Raw genomic sequence first — 15,689 nt, forward strand, 5'->3', positions numbered from 1 at the left:
GTGCGTGCTAGTGCTCACAAAAACAAGAGGGCGAGCGCCACATTTTGCGCGCGTTGCAGCCCACAAGGTGCCACTTTATTGATGCGTTGTCATTGAGCTGTATGTGGGTGTGATAAGTAAGCTGTTAGAAGCTTGTGCGACTAAATTTTGCATCATTACGTATACCGCTTACCACCGTCATCATTCCGCGTACAATATCGTGTAGTGGCCTGAATATTGTTGGTGTTAAACTTCGGCGTTGGCTCTACCAGCAGGCTCCAGTTGAACGTAAGTTACAGTAAATGCAACCACCCACACGTTGTGCAAATGAAAAAAAAAACAAGACGTCACAGAAGCACGCAATAAAAAAGCAAAAAGAACGGTGCCATCAGCACTCGGTGTTCCCAGGTGGTCTCCCTCCCAAGTACTGACCGAGCCCAATGCTGCTTAGCTTCGGGGATCGGACGAGAACCGGCGTATTCAGCATGGTATGGCCGATGGCGAGAATGTGCTGTTTACGACTGCACCTGTATCGTGCTGCTATGTTGTGCAGTCGCCGAATGTATTGCTACAGCATACAGCCCGTACGCGGCAGTCTTTCCGTGAACAATACACGCACGCGTCGTGTACGTTGATCACTCCGTTTGTGGTTGTTCGCTGCATGCGTGCGTGCTAGTGCTCACAAAAACAAGAGGGCGAGCGCCACATTTTGCGCGCGTTGCAGGCCACAAGGTGCCACTTTATTGATGCGTTGTCATTGAGCTGTATGCGGGTGTGATAAGTAAGCGGTTAGAAGCTTGTGCGACTAAATTTTCGATCATTACGTATACCGCTTACCACCGTCATTATTCCGCGTACTGTAGTGGCCTGAATATTGTTGGTGTTACACTTCGGCGTTGGCTCTACCAGCAGGCTCCAGTTGAACGTAAGTTACAGTAAATGCAACCACCCACACGTTGTGCAAATGAAAAAAAAACAAGACGTCACAGAAGCACGCAATAAAAAAGCAAAAAGAACGGTGCCATCAGCACTCGGTGTTCCCAGGTGGTCTCCCTCCCAAGTACTGACCGAGCCCAATGCTGCTTAGCTTCGGGGATCAGACGAGAACCGGCGTATTCAGCATGGTATGGCCGATGGCGAGAATGTGCTGTTTACGACTGCACCTGTATCGTGCTGCTATGTTGTGCAGTCGCCGAATGTATTGCTACAGCATAGAGCACGTACGCGGCAGTCTTTCCGTGAACAATACACGCACGCGTCGTGTACGTTGATCACTCCGTTTGTGGTTGTTCGCTGCATGCGTGCGTGCTAGTGCTCACAAAAACAAGAGGGCGAGCGCCACATTTTGCGCGCGTTGCAGCCCACAAGGTGCCACTTTATTGATGCGTTGTCATTGAGCTGTATGTGGGTGTGATAAGTAAGCGGTTAGAAGCTTGTGCGACTAAATTTTGCATCATTACGTATACCGCTTACCACCGTCATCATTCCGCGTACAATATCGTGTAGTGGCCTGAATATTGTTGGTGTTACACTTCGGCGTTGGCTCTACGAGCAGGCTCCAGTTGAACGTAAGTTACAGTAAATGCAACCACCCACACGTTGTGCAAATGAAAAAAAAAACAAGACGTCACAGAAGCACGCAATAAAAAAGGAAAAAGAACGGTGCCATCAGCACTCGGTGTTCCCAGGTGATCTCCCTCCCAAGTACTGACCGAGCCCAATGCTGCTTAGCTTCGGGGATCGGACGAGAACCGGCGTATTCAGCATGGTATGGCCGATGGCGAGAATGTGCTGTTTACGACTGCACGTGTATCGTGCTGCTATGTTGTGCAGTCGCCGAATGTATTGCTACAGCATACAGCACGTACGCGGCAGTCTTTCCGTGAACAATACACGCATGCGTCGTGTACGTCGATCACTCCGTTTGTGGTTGTTCGCTGCATGCGCGCGTGCTAGTGCTCACAAAAACAAGAGGGCGAGCGCCACATTTTGCGCGCGTTGCAGCCCACAAGGTGCCACTTTATTGATGCGTTGTCATTGAGCTGTATGTGGGTGTGATAAGTAAGCTGTTAGAAGCTTGTGCGACTAAATTTTGCATCATTACGTATACCGCTTACCACCGTCATCATTCCGCGTACAATATCGTGTAGTGGCCTGAATATTGTTGGTGTTACACTTCGGCGTTGGCTCTACCAGCAGGCTCCAGTTGAACGTAAGTTACAGTAAATGCAACCACCCACACGTTGTGCAAATGAAAAAAAAAAACAAGACGTCACAGAAGCACGCAATAAAAAAGCAAAAAGAACGGTGCCATCAGCACTCGGTGTTCCCAGGTGGTCTCCCTCCCAAGTACTGACCGAGCCCAATGCTGCTTAGCTTCGGGGATCGGACGAGAACCGGCGTAGTCAGCATGGTATGGCCGATGGCGAGAATGTGCTGTTTACGACTGCACCTGTATCGTGCTGCTATGTTGTGCAGTCGCCGAATGTATTGCTACAGCATACAGCACGTATGCGGCAGTCTTTCCGTGAACAATACACGCACGCATCGTGTACGTTGATCACTCCGTTTGTGGTTGTTCGCTGCATGCGTGCGTGATAGTGCTCACAAATACAAGAGGGCGAGCGCCACATTTTGCGCGCGTTGCAGCCCACAAGGTGCCACTTTATTGATGCGTTGTCATTGAGCTGTATGCGGGTGTGATAAGTAAGCAGTTAGAAGCTTCTGCGACTAAATTTTGCATCATTACGTATACCGCTTACCACCGTCAACTTTCCGCGTACAATATCGTGTAGTGGCCTGAATATTGTTGGTGTTACACTTCGGCGTTGGCTCTACCAGCAGGCTCCAGTTGAACGTAAGTTACAGTAAATGCAACCACCCACACGTTGTGCAAATGAAAAAAAAAAACAAGACGTCACAGAAGCACGCAATAAAAAAGCAAAAAGAACGGTGCCATCAGCACTCGGTGTTCCCAGGTGGTCTCCCTCCCAAGTACTGACCGAGCCCAATGCTGCTTAGCTTCGGGGATCGGACGAGAACCGGCGTATTCAGCATGGTATGGCCGATGGCGAGAATGTGCTGTTTACGACTGCACCTGTATCGTGCTGCTATGTTGTGCAGTCGCCGAATGTATTGCTACAGCATAGAGCACGTACGCGGCAGTCTTTCCGTGAACAATACACGCACGCGTCGTGTACGTTGATCACTCCGTTTGTGGTTGTTCGCTGCATGCGTGCGTGCTAGTGCTCACAAAAACAAGAGGGCGAGCGCCACATTTTGCGCGCGTTGCAGCCCACAAGGTGCCACTTTATTGATGCGTTGTCATTGAGCTGTATGTGGGTGTGATAAGTAAGCGGTTAGAAGCTTGTGCGACTAAATTTTGCATCATTACGTATACCGCTTACCACCGTCATCATTCCGCGTACAATATCGTGTAGTGGCCTGAATATTGTTGGTGTTACACTTCGGCGTTGGCTCTACCAGCAGGCTCCAGTTGAACGTAAGTTACAGTAAATGCAACCACCCACACGTTGTGCAAATGAAAAAAAAAAAACAAGACGTCACAGAAGCACGCAATAAAAAAGGAAAAAGAACGGTGCCATCAGCACTCGGTGTTCCCAGGTGATCTCCCTCCCAAGTACTGACCGAGCCCAATGCTGCTTAGCTTCGGGGATCGGACGAGAACCGGCGTATTCAGCATGGTATGGCCGATGGCGAGAATGTGCTGTTTACGACTGCACCTGTATCGTGCTGCTATGTTGTGCAGTCGCCGAATGTATTGCTACAACATACAGCACGTACGCGGCAGTCTTTCCGTGAACAATACACGCATGCGTCGTGTACGTCGATCACTCCGTTTGTGGTTGTTCGCTGCATGCGCGCGTGCTAGTGCTCACAAAAACAAGAGGGCGAGCGCCACATTTTGCGCGCGTTGCAGCCCACAAGGTGCCACTTTATTGATGCGTTGTCATTGAGCTGTATGCGGGTGTGATAAGTAAGCGGTTAGAAGCTTGTGCGACTAAATTTTGCATCATTACGTATACCGCTTACCACCGTCATCATTCCGCGTACTGTAGTGGCCTGAATATTGTTGGTGTTACACTTCGGCGTTGGCTCTACCAGCAGGCTCCAGTTGAACGTAAGTTACAGTAAATGCAACCACCCACACGTTGTGCAAATGAAAAAAAAAACAAGACGTCACAGAAGCACGCAATAAAAAAGCAAAAAGAACGGTGCCATCAGCACTCGGTGTTCCCAGGTGGTCTCCCTCCCAAGTACTGACCGAGCCCAATGCTGCTTAGCTTCGGGGATCGGACGAGAACCGGCGTATTCAGCATGGTATGGCCGATGGCGAGAATGTGGTGTTTACGACTGCACCTGTATCGTGCTGCTATGTTGTGCAGTCGCCGAATGTATTGCTACAGCATAGAGCACGTACGCGGCAGTCTTTCCGTGAACAATACACGCACGCGTCGTGTACGTTGATCACTCCGATTGTGGTTGTTCGCTGCATGCGTGCGTGCTAGTGCTCACAAAAACAAGAGGGCGAGCGCCACATTTTGCGCGCGTTGCAGCCCACAAGGTGCCACTTTATTGATGCGTTGTCATTGAGCTGTATGTGGGTGTGATAAGTAAGCTGTTAGAAGCTTGTGCGACTAAATTTTGCATCATTACGTATACCGCTTACCACCGTCATCATTCCGCGTACTGTAGTGGCCTGAATATTGTTGGTGTTACACTTCGGCGTTGGCTCTACCAGCAGGCTCCAGTTGAACGTAAGTTACAGTAAATGCAACCACCCACACGTTGTGCAAATGAAAAAAAAAAAACAAGACGTCACAGAAGCACGCAATAAAAAAGCAAAAAGAACGGTGCCATCAGCACTCGGTGTTCCCAGGTGGTCTCCCTCCCAAGTACTGACCGAGCCCAATGCTGCTTAGCTTCGGGGATCGGACGAGAACCGGCGTAGTCAGCATGGTATGGCCAATGGCGAGAATGTGCTGTTTACGACTGCACCTGTATCGTGCTGCTATGTTGTGCAGTCGCCGAATGTATTGCTACAGCATACAGCACGTACGCGGCAGTCTTTCCGTGAACAATACACGCACGCGTCGTGTACGTTGATCACTCCGTTTGTGTTTGTTCGCTGCATGCGTGCGTGCTAGTGCTCACAAAAACAAGAGGGCGAGCGCCACATTTTGCGCGCGTTGCAGCCCACTAGGTGCCACTTTATTGATGCGTTGTCATTGAGCTGTATGCGGTTGTGATAAGTAAGCGGTTAGAAGCTTGTGCGACTAAATTTTGCATCATTACGTATACCGCTTACCACCGTCATCATTCCGCGTACAATATCGTGTAGTGGCCTGAATATTGTTGGTGTTACACTTCGGCGTTGGCTCTACCAGCAGGCTCCAGTTGAACGTAAGTTACAGTAAATGCAAACACCCACACGTTGTGCAAATGAAAAAAAGAAAAAAACGAGACGTCACAGAAGCACGCAATAAAAAAGCAAAAAGAACGGTGCCATCAGCACTCGGTGTTCCCAGGTGGTCTCCCTCCCAAGTACTGACCGAGCCCAATGCTGCTTAGCTTCGGGGATCGGACGAGAACCGGCGTATTCAGCGTGGTATGGCCGATGGCGAGAATGTGCTGTTTACGACTGCACCTGTATCGTGCTGCTATGTTGTGCAGTCGCCGAATGTAGTGCTACAGCATACAGCACGTACGCGGCAGTCTTTCCGTGAACAATACACGCACGCGTCGTGTACGTTGATCACTCCGTTTGTGGTTGTTCGCTGCATGCGTGCGTGCTAGTGCTCACAAAAACAAGAGGGCGAGCGCCACATTTTGCGCGCGTTGCAGCCCACAAGGTGCCGCTTTATTGATGCGTTGTCATTGAGCTGTATGCGGGTGTGATAAGTAAGCGGTTAGAAGCTTGTGCGACTAAATTTTCGATCATTACGTATACCGCTTACCACCGTCATCATTCCGCGTACTGTAGTGGCCTGAATATTGTTGGTGTTACACTTCGGCGTTGGCTCTACCAGCAAGCTCCAGTTGAACGTAAGTTACAGTAAATGCAACCACCCACACGTTGTGCATATGAAAAAAAAAACAAGACGTCACAGAAGCACGCAATAAAAAAGCAAAAAGAACGGTGCCATCAGCACTCGGTGTTCCCAGGTGGTCTCCCTCCCAAGTACTGACCGAGCCCAATGCTGCTTAGCTTCGGGGATCGGACGAGAACCGGCGTATTCAGCATGGTACGGCAGATGGCGAGAATGTGGTGTTTACGACTGCACCTGTATCGTGCTGCTATGTTGTGCAGTCGCCGAATGTATTGCTACAGCATAGAGCACGTACGCGGCAGTCTTTCCGTGAACAATACACGCACGCGTCGTGTACGTTGATCACTCCGTTTGTGGTTGTTCGCTGCATGCGTGCGTGCTAGTGCTCACAAAAACAAGAGGGCGAGCGCCACATTTTGCGCGCGTTGCAGCCCACAAGGTGCCACTTTATTGATGCGTTGTCATTGAGCTGTATGCGGGTGTGATAAGTAAGCGGTTAGAGGCTTGTGCGACTAAATTTTGCATCATTACGTATACCGCTTACCACCGTCATCATTCCGCGTACTGTAGTGGCCTGAATATTGTTGGTGTTACACTTCGGCGTTGGCTCTACCAGCAGGCTCCAGTTGAACGTAAGTTACAGTAAATGCAACCACCCACACGTTGTGCAAATGAAAAAAAAAACAAGACGTCACAGAAGCACGCAATAAAAAAGCAAAAAGAACGGTGCCATCAGCACTCGGTGTTCCCAGGTGGTCTCCCTCCCAAGTACTGACCGAGCCCAATGCTGCTTAGCTTCGGGGATCGGACGAGAACCGGCGTATTCAGCATGGTATGGCCGATGGCGAGAATGTGCTGTTTACGACTGCACCTGTATCGTGCTGCTATGTTGTGCAGTCGCCGAATGTATTGCTACAGCATACAGCACGTACGCGGCAGTCTTTCCGTGAACAATACACGCGCGCGTCGTGTACGTTGATCACTCCGTTTGTGGTTGTTCGCTGCATGCGTGCGTGCTAGTGCTCACAAAAACAAGAGGGCGAGCGCCACATTTTGCGCGCGTTGCAGCCCACTAGGTGCCACTTTATTGATGCGTTGTCATTGAGCTGTATGCGGGTGTGATAAGTAAGCGGTTAGAAGCTTGTGCGACTAAATTTTGCATCATTACGTATACCGCTTACCACCGTCATCATTCCGCGTACAATATCGTGTAGTGGCCTGAATATTGTTGGTGTTACACTTCGGCGTTGGCTCTACCAGCAGGCTCCAGTTGAACGTAAGTTACAGTAAATGCAAACACCCACACGTTGTGCAAATGAAAAAAAGAAAAAAACGAGACGTCACAGAAGCACGCAATAAAAAAGCAAAAAGAACGGTGCCATCAGCACTCGGTGTTCCCAGGTGGTCTCCCTCCCAAGTACTGACCGAGCCCAATGCTGCTTAGCTTCGGGGATCGGACGAGAACCGGCGTATTCAGCGTGGTATGGCCGATGGCGAGAATGTGCTGTTTACGACTGCACCTGTATCGTGCTGCTATGTTGTGCAGTCGCCGAATGTATTGCTACAGCATACAGCACGTACGCGGCAGTCTTTCCGTGAACAATACACGCATGCGTCGTGTACTTCGATCACTCCGTTTGTGGTTGTTCGCTGCATGCGCGCGTGCTAGTGCTCACAAAAACACGAGGGCGAGCGCCACATTTTGCGCGCGTTGCAGCCCACAAGGTGCCACTTTATTGATGCGTTGTCATTGAGCTGTATGCGGGTGTGATAAGTAAGCGGTTAGAAGCTTGTGCGACTAAATTTTGCATCATTACGTATACCGCTTACCACCGTCATCATTCCGCGTACTGTAGCGGCCTGAATATTGTTGGTGTTACACTTCGGCGTTGGCTCTACCAGCAGGCTCCAGTTGAACGTAAGTTACAGTAAATTCAACCACCCACACGTTGTGCAAATGAAAAAAAAAACAAGACGTCACAGAAGCACGCAATAAAAAAGCAAAAAGAACGGTGCCATCAGCACTCGGTGTTCCCAGGTGGTCTCCCTCCCAAGTACTGACCGAGCCCAATGCTGCTTAGCTTCGGGGATCGGACGAGAACCGGCGTATTCAGCATGGTATGGCCGATGGCGAGAATGTGGTGATTACGACTGCACCTGTATCGTGCTGCTATGTTGTGCAGTCGCCGAATGTATTGCTACAGCATAGAGCACGTACGCGGCAGTCTTTCCGTGAACAATACACGCACGCGTCGTGTACGTTGATCACTCCGTTTGTGGTTGTTCGCTGCATGCGTGCGTGCTAGTGCTCACAAAAACAAGAGGGCGAGCGCCACATTTTGCGCGCGTTGCAGCCCACAAGGTGCCACTTTATTGATGCGTTGTCATTGAGCTGTATGCGGCTGTGATAAGTAAGCGGTTAGAGGCTTGTGCGACTAAATTTTGCATCATTACGTATACCGCTTACCACCGTCATCATTCCGCGTACTGTAGTGGCCTGAATATTGTTGGTGTTACACTTCGGCGTTGGCTCTACCAGCAGGCTCCAGTTGAACGTAAGTTACAGTAAATGCAACCACCCACACGTTGTGCAAATGAAAAAAAAAACAAGACGTCACAGAAGCACGCAATAAAAAAGCAAAAAGAACGGTGCCATCAGCACTCGGTGTTCCCAGGTGGTCTCCCTCCCAAGTACTGACCGAGCCCAATGCTGCTTAGCTTCGGGGATCGGACGAGAACCGGCGTATTCAGCATGGTATGGCCGATGGCGAGAATGTGCTGTTTACGACTGCACCTGTATCGTGCTGCTATGTTGTGCAGTCGCCGAATGTATTGCTACAGCATACAGCACGTACGCGGCAGTCTTTCCGTGAACAATACACGCGCGCGTCGTGTACGTTGATCACTCCGTTTGTGGTTGTTCGCTGCATGCGTGCGTGCTAGTGCTCACAAAAACAAGAGGGCGAGCGCCACATTTTGCGCGCGTTGCAGCCCACTAGGTGCCACTTTATTGATGCGTTGTCATTGAGCTGTATGCGGGTGTGATAAGTAAGCGGTTAGAAGCTTGTGCGACTAAATTTTGCATCATTACGTATACCGCTTACCACCGTCATCATTCCGCGTACAATATCGTGTAGTGGCCTGAATATTGTTGGTGTTACACTTCGGCGTTGGCTCTACCAGCAGGCTCCAGTTGAACGTAAGTTACAGTAAATGCAAACACCCACACGTTGTGCAAATGAAAAAAAGAAAAAAACGAGACGTCACAGAAGCACGCAATAAAAAAGCAAAAAGAACGGTGCCATCAGCACTCGGTGTTCCCAGGTGGTCTCCCTCCCAAGTACTGACCGAGCCCAATGCTGCTTAGCTTCGGGGATCGGACGAGAACCGGCGTATTCAGCGTGGTATGGCCGATGGCGAGAATGTGCTGTTTACGACTGCACCTGTATCGTGCTGCTATGTTGTGCAGTCGCCGAATGTATTGCTACAGCATACAGCACGTACGCGGCAGTCTTTCCGTGAACAATACACGCATGCGTCGTGTACGTCGATCACTCCGTTTGTGGTTGTTCGCTGCATGCGCGCGTGCTAGTGCTCACAAAAACACGAGGGCGAGCGCCACATTTTGCGCGCGTTGCAGCCCACAAGGTGCCACTTTATTGATGCGTTGTCATTGAGCTGTATGCGGGTGTGATAAGTAAGCGGTTAGAAGCTTGTGCGACTAAATTTTGCATCATTACGTATACCGCTTACCACCGTCATCATTCCGCGTACTGTAGCGGCCTGAATATTGTTGGTGTTACACTTCGGCGTTGGCTCTACCAGCAGGCTCCAGTTGAACGTAAGTTACAGTAAATTCAACCACCCACACGTTGTGCAAATGAAAAAAAAAACAAGACGTCACAGAAGCACGCAATAAAAAAGCAAAAAGAACGGTGCCATCAGCACTCGGTGTTCCCAGGTGGTCTCCCTCCCAAGTACTGACCGAGCCCAATGCTGCTTAGCTTCGGGGATCGGACGAGAACCGGCGTATTCAGCATGGTATGGCCGATGGCGAGAATGTGGTGATTACGACTGCACCTGTATCGTGCTGCTATGTTGTGCAGTCGCCGAATGTATTGCTACAGCATAGAGCACGTACGCGGCAGTCTTTCCGTGAACAATACACGCACGCGTCGTGTACGTTGATCACTCCGTTTGTGGTTGTTCGCTGCATGCGTGCGTGCTAGTGCTCACAAAAACAAGAGGGCGAGCGCCACATTTTGCGCGCGTTGCAGCCCACAAGGTGCCACTTTATTGATGCGTTGTCATTGAGCTGTATGTGGGTGTGATAAGTAAGCTGTTAGAAGCTTGTGCGACTAAATTTTGCATCATTACGTATACCGCTTACCACCGTCATCATTCCGCGTACAATATCGTGTAGTGGCCTGTATATTGTTGGTGTTAAACTTCGGCGTTGGCTCTACCAGCAGGCTCCAGTTGAACGTAAGTTACAGTAAATGCAACCACCCACACGTTGTGCAAATGAAAAAAAAAAACAAGACGTCACAGAAGCACGCAATAAAAAAGCAAAAAGAACGGTGCCATCAGCACTCGGTGTTCCCAGGTGGTCTCCCTCCCAAGTACTGACCGAGCCCAATGCTGCTTAGCTTCGGGGATCGGACGAGAACCGGCGTAGTCAGCATGGTATGGCCGATGGCGAGAATGTGCTGTTTACGACTGCACCTGTATCGTGCTGCTATGTTGTGCAGTCGCCGAATGTATTGCTACAGCATACAGCACGTACGCGGCAGTCTTTCCGTGAACAATACACGCACGCATCGTGTACGTTGATCACTCCGTTTGTGGTTGTTCGCTGCATGCGTGCGTGATAGTGCTCACAAATACAAGAGGGCGAGCGCCACATTTTGCGCGCGTTGCAGCCCACAAGGTGCCACTTTATTGATGCGTTGTCATTGAGCTGTATGCGGGTGTGATAAGTAAGCGGTTAAAAGCTTCTGCGACTAAATTTTGCATCATTACGTATACCGCTTACCACCGTCAACTTTCCGCGTACAATATCGTGTAGTGGCCTGAATATTGTTGGTGTTACACTTCGGCGTTGGCTCTACCAGCAGGCTCCAGTTGAACGTAAGTTACAGTAAATGCAAACACCCACACGTTGTGCAAATGAAAAAAAGAAAAAACAAGACGTCACAGAAGCACGCAATAAAAAAGCAAAAAGAACGGTGCCATCAGCACTCGGTGTTCCCAGGTGGTCTCCCTCCCAAGTACTGACCGAGCCCAATGCTGCTTAGCTTCGGGGATTGGACGAGAACCGGCGTATTCAGCATGGTATGGCCGATGGCGAGAATGTGCTGTTTACGACTGCACGTGTATCGTGCTGCTATGTTGTGCAGTCGCCGAATGTATTGCTACAGCATACAGCACGTACGCGGCAGTCTTTCCGTGAACAATACACGCACGCGTCGTGTACGTTGATCACTCCGTTTGTGGTTGTTCGCTGCATGCGTGCGTGCTAGTGCTCACAAAAACAAGAGGGCGAGCGCCACATTTTGCGCGCGTTGCAGCCCACAAGGTGCCACTTTATTGATGCGTTGTCATTGAGCTGTATGCGGGTGTGATAAGTAAGCGGTTAGAAGCTTGTGCGACTAAATTTTCGATCATTACGTATACCGCTTACCACCGTCATTATTCCGCGTACTGTAGTGGCCTGAATATTGTTGGTGTTACACTTCGGCGTTGGCTCTACCAGCAGGCTCCAGTTGAACGTAAGTTACAGTAAATGCAACCACCCACACGTTGTGCAAATGAAAAAAAAAAAGACGTCACAGAAGCACGCAATAAAAAAGCAAAAAGAACGGTGCCATCAGCACTCGGTGTTCCCAGGTGGTCTCCCTCCCAAGTACTGACCGAGCCCAATGCTGCTTAGCTTCGGGGATCGGACGAGAACCGGCGTATTCAGCATGGTATGGCCGATGGCGAGAATGTGCTGTTTACGACTGCACCTGTATCGTGCTGCTATGTTGTGCAGTCGCCGAATGTATTGCTACAGCATAGAGCACGTACGCGGCAGTCTTTCCGTGAACAATACACGCACGCGTCGTGTACGTTGATCACTCCGTTTGTGGTTGTTCGCTGCATGCGTGCGTGCTAGTGCTCACAAAAACAAGAGGGCGAGCGCCACATTTTGCGCGCGTTGCAGCCCACAAGGTGCCACTTTATTGATGCGTTGTCATTGAGCTGTATGTGGGTGTGATAAGTAAGCGGTTAGAAGCTTGTGCGACTAAATTTTGCATCATTACGTATACCGCTTACCACCGTCATCATTCCGCGTACAATATCGTGTAGTGGCCCGAATATTGTTGGTGTTACACTTCGGCGTTGGCTCTACCAGCAGGCTCCAGTTGAACGTAAGTTACAGTAAATGCAACCACCCACACGTTGTGCAAATGAAAAAAAAAAGAACAAGACGTCACAGAAGCACGCAATAAAAAAGGAAAAAGAACGGTGCCATCAGCACTCGGTGTTCCCAGGTGATCTCCCTCCCAAGTACTGACCGAGCCCAATGCTGCTTAGCTTCGGGGATCGGACGAGAACCGGCGTATTCAGCATGGTATGGCCGATGGCGAGAATGTGCTGTTTACGACTGCACCTGTATCGTGCTGCTATGTTGTGCAGTCGCCGAATGTATTGCTACAACATACAGCACGTACGCGGCAGTCTTTCCGTGAACAATACACGCATGCGTCGTGTACGTCGATCACTCCGTTTGTGGTTGTTCGCTGCATGCGCGCGTGCTAGTGCTCACAAAAACAAGAGGGCGAGCGCCACATTTTGCGCGCGTTGCAGCCCACAAGGTGCCACTTTATTGATGCGTTGTCATTGAGCTGTATGCGGGTGTGATAAGTAAGCGGTTAGAAGCTTGTGCGACTAAATTTTGCATCATTACGTATACCGCTTACCACCGTCATCATTCCGCGTACTGTAGTGGCCTGAATATTGTTGGTGTTACACTTCGGCGTTGGCTCTACCAGCAGGCTCCAGTTGAACGTAAGTTACAGTAAATGCAACCACCCACACGTTGTGCAAATGAAAAAAAAAACAAGACGTCACAGAAGCACGCAATAAAAAAGCAAAAAGAACGGTGCCATCAGCACTCGGTGTTCCCAGGTGGTTTCCCTCCCAAGTACTGACCGAGCCCAATGCTGCTTAGCTTCGGGGATCGGACGAGAACCGGCGTATTCAGCATGGTATGGCCGATGGCGAGAATGTGGTGTTTACGACTGCACCTGTATCGTGCTGCTATGTTGTGCAGTCGCCGAATGTATTGCTACAGCATAGAGCACGTACGCGGCAGTGTTTCCGTGAACAATACACGCACGCGTCGTGTACGTTGATCACTCCGTTTGTGGTTGTTCGCTGCATGCGTGCGTGCTAGTGCTCACAAAAACAAGAGGGCGAGCGCCACATTTTGCGCGCGTTGCAGCCCACAAGGTGCCACTTTATTGATGCGTTGTCATTGAGCTGTATGTGGGTGTGATAAGTAAGCTGTTAGAAGCTTGTGCGACTAAATTTTGCATCATTACGTATACCGCTTACCACCGTCATCATTCCGCGTACAATATCGTGTAGTGGCCTGAATATTGTTGGTGTTACACTTCGGCGTTGGCTCTACCAGCAGGCTCCAGTTGAACGTAAGTTACAGTAAATGCAACCACCCACACGTTGTGCAAATGAAAAAAAAAACAAGACGTCACAGAAGCACGCAATAAAAAAGCAAAAAGAACGGTGCCATCAGCACTCGGTGTTCCCAGGTGGTCTCCCTCCCAAGTACTGACCGAGCCCAATGCTGCTTAGCTTCGGGGATCGGACGAGAACCGGCGTAGTCAGCATGGTATGGCCGATGGCGAGAATGTGCTGTTTACGACTGCACCTGTATCGTGCTGCTATGTTGTGCAGTCGCCGAATGTATTGCTACAGCATACAGCACGTACGCGGCAGTCTTTCCGTGAACAATACACGCACGAATCGTGTACGTTGATCACTCCGTTTGTGGTTGTTCGCTGCATGCGTGCGTGATAGTGCTCACAAAAACAAGAGGGCGAGCGCCACATTTTGCGCGCGTTGCAGCCCACAAGGTGCCACTTTATTGATGCGTTGTCATTGAGCTGTATGCGGGTGTGATAAGTAAGCGGTTAGAAGCTTCTGCGACTAAATTTTGCATCATTACGTATACCGCTTACCACCGTCAACTTTCCGCGTACAATATCGTGTAGTGGCCTGAATATTGTTGGTGTTACACTTCGGCGTTGGCTCTACCAGCAGGCTCCAGTTGAACGTAAGTTACAGTAAATGCAAACACCCACACGTTGTGCAAATGAAAAAAAGAAAAAACAAGACGTCACAGAAGCACGCAATAAAAAAAGCAAAAAGAACGGTGCCATCAGCACTCGGTGTTCCCAGGTGGTCTCCCTCCCAAGTACTGACCGAGCCCAATGCTGCTTAGCTTCGGGGATTGGACGAGAACCGGCGTATTCAGCATGGTATGGCCGATGGCGAGAATGTGCTGTTTACGACTGCACGTGTATCGTGCTGCTATGTTGTGCAGTCGCCGAATGTATTGCTACAGCATACAGCACGTACGCGGCAGTCTTTCCGTGAACAATACACGCACGCGTCGTGTACGTTGATCACTCCGTTTGTGGTTGTTCGCTGCATGCGTGCGTGCTAGTGCTCACAAAAACAAGAGGGCGAGCGCCACATTTTGCGCGCGTTGCAGCCCACAAGGTGCCACTTTATTGATGCGTTGTCATTGAGCTGTATGCGGGTGTGATAAGTAAGCGGTTAGAAGCTTGTGCGACTAAATTTTGCATCATTACGTATACCGCTTACCACCGTCATCATTCCGGGCACTGTAGTGGCCTGAATATTGTTGGTGTTACACTTCGGCGTTGGCTCTACCAACAGGCTCCAGTTGAACGTAAGTTACAGTAAATGCAACCACCCACACGTTGTGCAAATGAAAAAAAAAACAAGACGTCACAGAAGCACGCAATAAAAAAGCAAAAAGAACGGTGCCATCAGCACTCGGTGTTCCCAGGTGGTCTCCCTCCCAAGTACTGACCGAGCCCAATGCTGCTTAGCTTCGGGGATCGGACGAGAACCGGCGTATTCAGCATGGTATGGCCGATGGCGAGAATGTGCTGTTTACGACTGCACCTGTATCGTGCTGCTATGTTGTGCAGTCGCCGAATGTATTGCTACAGCATACAGCCCGTACGCGGCAGTCTTTCCGTGAACAATACACGCACGCGTCGTGTACGTTGATCACTCCGTTTGTGGTTGTTCGCTGCATGCGTGCGTGCTAGTGCTCACAAAAACAAGAGGGCGAGCGCCACATTTTGCGCGCGTTGCAGCCCACAAGGTGCCACTTTATTGATGCGTTGTCATTGAGCTGTATGCGGGTGTGATAAGTAAGCGGTTAGAAGCTTGTGCGACTAAATTTTCGATCATTACGTATACCGCTTACCACCGTCATCATTCCGCGTACTGTAGTGGCCTGAATATTGTTGGTGTTACACTTCGGCGTTGGCTCTACCAGCAGGCTCCAGTTGAACGTAAGTTACAGTAAATGCA

The 15,689-nt window shown here is 50.0% G+C and overlaps 21 non-coding genes and 3 pseudogenes across 21 annotated transcripts; all 24 read right to left on the reverse strand.

Moving 5' to 3' along the window:
• Positions 1-362: 362 nt before the first annotated feature.
• On the reverse strand, positions 363-481 carry LOC142591820 (5S ribosomal RNA). The gene has a single exon (XR_012830547.1). It is a non-coding gene; the product is annotated as a 5S ribosomal RNA (ribosomal RNA).
• Positions 482-998: 517 nt separating this feature from the next.
• On the reverse strand, positions 999-1,117 carry LOC142591851 (5S ribosomal RNA). The gene has a single exon (XR_012830577.1). It is a non-coding gene; the product is annotated as a 5S ribosomal RNA (ribosomal RNA).
• Positions 1,118-1,642: 525 nt separating this feature from the next.
• On the reverse strand, positions 1,643-1,761 carry LOC142591930 (5S ribosomal RNA). Its single transcript, XR_012830652.1, has one exon. It is a non-coding gene; the product is annotated as a 5S ribosomal RNA (ribosomal RNA).
• Positions 1,762-2,287: 526 nt separating this feature from the next.
• LOC142591886 (5S ribosomal RNA) lies at positions 2,288-2,406 on the reverse strand. Its single transcript, XR_012830610.1, has one exon. It is a non-coding gene; the product is annotated as a 5S ribosomal RNA (ribosomal RNA).
• Positions 2,407-2,932: 526 nt separating this feature from the next.
• On the reverse strand, positions 2,933-3,051 carry LOC142591821 (5S ribosomal RNA). Its single transcript, XR_012830548.1, has one exon. It is a non-coding gene; the product is annotated as a 5S ribosomal RNA (ribosomal RNA).
• Positions 3,052-3,578: 527 nt separating this feature from the next.
• Positions 3,579-3,697, reverse strand: LOC142591931 (5S ribosomal RNA). The gene has a single exon (XR_012830653.1). It is a non-coding gene; the product is annotated as a 5S ribosomal RNA (ribosomal RNA).
• Positions 3,698-4,215: 518 nt separating this feature from the next.
• On the reverse strand, positions 4,216-4,334 carry LOC142591822 (5S ribosomal RNA). The gene has a single exon (XR_012830549.1). It is a non-coding gene; the product is annotated as a 5S ribosomal RNA (ribosomal RNA).
• A 520-nt stretch (positions 4,335-4,854) lies between these two features.
• LOC142591945 (5S ribosomal RNA) lies at positions 4,855-4,973 on the reverse strand. The gene has a single exon (XR_012830666.1). It is a non-coding gene; the product is annotated as a 5S ribosomal RNA (ribosomal RNA).
• A 530-nt stretch (positions 4,974-5,503) lies between these two features.
• LOC142591948 (5S ribosomal RNA) lies at positions 5,504-5,622 on the reverse strand. The gene has a single exon (XR_012830669.1). It is a non-coding gene; the product is annotated as a 5S ribosomal RNA (ribosomal RNA).
• A 518-nt stretch (positions 5,623-6,140) lies between these two features.
• LOC142592073 (5S ribosomal RNA) lies at positions 6,141-6,259 on the reverse strand (annotated as a pseudogene).
• A 518-nt stretch (positions 6,260-6,777) lies between these two features.
• Positions 6,778-6,896, reverse strand: LOC142591823 (5S ribosomal RNA). Its single transcript, XR_012830550.1, has one exon. It is a non-coding gene; the product is annotated as a 5S ribosomal RNA (ribosomal RNA).
• A 530-nt stretch (positions 6,897-7,426) lies between these two features.
• Positions 7,427-7,545, reverse strand: LOC142591949 (5S ribosomal RNA). The gene has a single exon (XR_012830670.1). It is a non-coding gene; the product is annotated as a 5S ribosomal RNA (ribosomal RNA).
• Positions 7,546-8,063: 518 nt separating this feature from the next.
• Positions 8,064-8,182, reverse strand: LOC142591824 (5S ribosomal RNA). The gene has a single exon (XR_012830551.1). It is a non-coding gene; the product is annotated as a 5S ribosomal RNA (ribosomal RNA).
• Positions 8,183-8,700: 518 nt separating this feature from the next.
• Positions 8,701-8,819, reverse strand: LOC142591825 (5S ribosomal RNA). The gene has a single exon (XR_012830552.1). It is a non-coding gene; the product is annotated as a 5S ribosomal RNA (ribosomal RNA).
• Positions 8,820-9,349: 530 nt separating this feature from the next.
• On the reverse strand, positions 9,350-9,468 carry LOC142591950 (5S ribosomal RNA). The gene has a single exon (XR_012830671.1). It is a non-coding gene; the product is annotated as a 5S ribosomal RNA (ribosomal RNA).
• Positions 9,469-9,986: 518 nt separating this feature from the next.
• LOC142591826 (5S ribosomal RNA) lies at positions 9,987-10,105 on the reverse strand. Its single transcript, XR_012830553.1, has one exon. It is a non-coding gene; the product is annotated as a 5S ribosomal RNA (ribosomal RNA).
• A 526-nt stretch (positions 10,106-10,631) lies between these two features.
• On the reverse strand, positions 10,632-10,750 carry LOC142591887 (5S ribosomal RNA). Its single transcript, XR_012830611.1, has one exon. It is a non-coding gene; the product is annotated as a 5S ribosomal RNA (ribosomal RNA).
• Positions 10,751-11,279: 529 nt separating this feature from the next.
• Positions 11,280-11,398, reverse strand: LOC142592010 (5S ribosomal RNA; annotated as a pseudogene).
• Positions 11,399-11,914: 516 nt separating this feature from the next.
• LOC142591827 (5S ribosomal RNA) lies at positions 11,915-12,033 on the reverse strand. Its single transcript, XR_012830554.1, has one exon. It is a non-coding gene; the product is annotated as a 5S ribosomal RNA (ribosomal RNA).
• A 528-nt stretch (positions 12,034-12,561) lies between these two features.
• On the reverse strand, positions 12,562-12,680 carry LOC142591932 (5S ribosomal RNA). Its single transcript, XR_012830654.1, has one exon. It is a non-coding gene; the product is annotated as a 5S ribosomal RNA (ribosomal RNA).
• Positions 12,681-13,198: 518 nt separating this feature from the next.
• On the reverse strand, positions 13,199-13,317 carry LOC142591882 (5S ribosomal RNA). Its single transcript, XR_012830606.1, has one exon. It is a non-coding gene; the product is annotated as a 5S ribosomal RNA (ribosomal RNA).
• Positions 13,318-13,842: 525 nt separating this feature from the next.
• LOC142591889 (5S ribosomal RNA) lies at positions 13,843-13,961 on the reverse strand. The gene has a single exon (XR_012830613.1). It is a non-coding gene; the product is annotated as a 5S ribosomal RNA (ribosomal RNA).
• Positions 13,962-14,491: 530 nt separating this feature from the next.
• On the reverse strand, positions 14,492-14,610 carry LOC142592011 (5S ribosomal RNA; annotated as a pseudogene).
• A 518-nt stretch (positions 14,611-15,128) lies between these two features.
• Positions 15,129-15,247, reverse strand: LOC142591828 (5S ribosomal RNA). Its single transcript, XR_012830555.1, has one exon. It is a non-coding gene; the product is annotated as a 5S ribosomal RNA (ribosomal RNA).
• Positions 15,248-15,689: the final 442 nt, after the last annotated feature.

This window comes from Dermacentor variabilis, chromosome 8 (genome assembly GCF_050947875.1).
Source record: "Dermacentor variabilis isolate Ectoservices chromosome 8, ASM5094787v1, whole genome shotgun sequence".
Lineage (NCBI taxonomy): Eukaryota > Metazoa > Arthropoda > Arachnida > Ixodida > Ixodidae > Dermacentor > Dermacentor variabilis.